The 2052-nt window shown below is 40.8% G+C and overlaps 1 protein-coding gene across 3 annotated transcripts in view; it reads right to left on the reverse strand.

The window, feature by feature from the left end:
- Positions 1–580, reverse strand: part of LOC111866580 (ERI1 exoribonuclease 3) — a 23252-nt gene extending 22672 nt beyond the window's left edge. The window contains exon 1 of one of the 3 annotated variants that reach the window (XM_023855663.2): positions 268–580. The gene's annotated coding sequence lies outside the window, so the exon portion shown is untranslated. The remainder of the gene's footprint in view (positions 1–267) is intronic. The other 2 variants (XM_023855662.2, XM_023855658.2) reach the window with 2 other exon arrangements.
- Positions 581–2052: the final 1472 nt, after the last annotated feature.

A 2052-nucleotide genomic window follows, 5' to 3' on the forward strand; every position in this document is an offset into this window, starting at 1 on the left:
ACGTTCCAGATGTTGGAAATCATGTAAGATGAAGAGTACTATATTGTGGGATATAACCACACATTGTCCGTTTGCAAGACCACCGTTTCAGAATAATAAGTGACCTCCATTTTAGGAATCGAAAAATATGCTGAGCAATAAACCACGGTGAAAGAACGTCATGTTTCCAAAGATACACTTTATATTCCATACCTCCTTCCAGTTTACATTACATTTCATTTTATTACGATACCACAGGTTAAGTTTACTTAGGTGGATTCTACTTACATTTGCCATGCTTGAGCACATGGCCTGAGTTCCAAATATCACTATCGTCAGGTCTGGTCTACGATCAAACGTTGATGGTTATAGTCGTTATAGCGTTCTTCAATGTTTCACGCTCGGTTCTTCAATGACGTCACTGACGAAGCTACCGCCATTCACAATCTTCACAATATCCTTGTGACGCTTATGACTGCTTATGACACCATCGTTACCGATCGTTACGACGGTTACGACACGGAAGACAGCTTCGTTGGCCTCGTTGGCTCATTTCGTACACCTATGCGCACCGTTTTGCACATTTCGTAGTTAAACAATACTCCCTCCCACACGCTCCCGCGTACAGTGACCAATGGCGTGTTAAGAGCGGTTAGGAGAGTGAGAACGCTTGAGATGTGATAATTAGCATCATTAGCAAGCATTAGCACCGAGACACGAAGTACCATAGTTACTTGCAGTGTTATTATCGGACTTCACTTTTTTGATATAGGTATGTAAGTTGTGGGTATTCTTTAGGGTGGCATTCTAAAGAAATTCTGTTTCCTCATATTTTGACAAATTGTTAGAAGCGAACACGCTGAGGTTCATGATATTATTCCGCTGTTGCAATTTCTACTTGGGATTCATCTAAACTTCTCATCTCCCTTTCTGAGGGTTACGTTCTTATTAGAATGCACATTTTTACCGTGTTTAAGGGGTTCATGATATTCCGCTGTTGCAGTTTCTACTTGGGATTCTTATAAACTTCTCAGCTCCCTTTCTGAGGGTCATGTTCCTATTAGAATGCACATTTTTACCGCGTTTATGCATTTTCTTGCCTGTTACACAAATCAGTCCGACATACAAAGGAAGTGGTGAGAGCTTACGGTATGTGGTGAACTGGTTGGAGATGCAGGGTATGCAAATGCATAGCGAATACTATTTTGCGGCACCACGATGTAAATCAGTAGAGTAGGTTTGCTGTTTCTAGGATGTAACTCCGTGCAGTCTGGTAGCCTGCTACCGGCTTTTTGGAAGCAAGAGGTTCACTCAGAATAGGTGAACCAGCTGCCTTCGAAACGTTCGAAGCTGAGCAACAATCTGTCAATACTACACAACGTGCAGTAAGACCATAAGCTTTGTAGTCTCTGCTGTGAGAACAAAAGAAGGCACATCACTAAGTTTTTATACAAAATCATTAGTATGTTTCCTTACAGACCTGGGCAAATATTCGCGGCTAGATACTAGTACGCCTGTTAGAAATATGATGCTACATCACTAGGATTGTAGTAAATCAATTCATTTGCAGCCACAAAACGTGTGATAAGAAAAGTTTCGAGGCAGTGGAAGGTTCTGCATTCTCAGTGCCAACAATTCTGCTACAAAGAGCTGAAGAAATATTCCCTGCTGTGAGAGAAAGGATGGTAAGTGTTTTGTGCTTGTGTGTGCAGAAAAATTTTATCTGTCAACGTTTTATACCAATCTTATGTTAGTTTTCATCATCCATATGGGGAGTTTACATGGTTCTTCATATTATAACAGTTTGCTATATTATGTAGGAGAGGGATCAATTCAAGGAGAGTGATATGGGTAGGTCATATAGCACACATGTGAGAATGAGAAATGCGTACAAAGATTTTGACAGAAGACCTGAAAGGATGAGACCACTTGGGAGACAATTGTGAAGATGGATTTTGTTTAAAGATACAATTATGGGGCTTTAGACTGGGTTTGTTTGTGTCAGGATGCAAAGTCATGATGGGCACGTGTGAACACAGTAATGAGTGCTAAGGTTCCATAAAGACCAGATAC

This window comes from Cryptotermes secundus, unplaced genomic scaffold (genome assembly GCF_002891405.2).
Source record: "Cryptotermes secundus unplaced genomic scaffold, Csec_1.0 scaffold666, whole genome shotgun sequence".
NCBI classification, from domain to species: Eukaryota; Metazoa; Arthropoda; class Insecta; order Blattodea; family Kalotermitidae; genus Cryptotermes; species Cryptotermes secundus.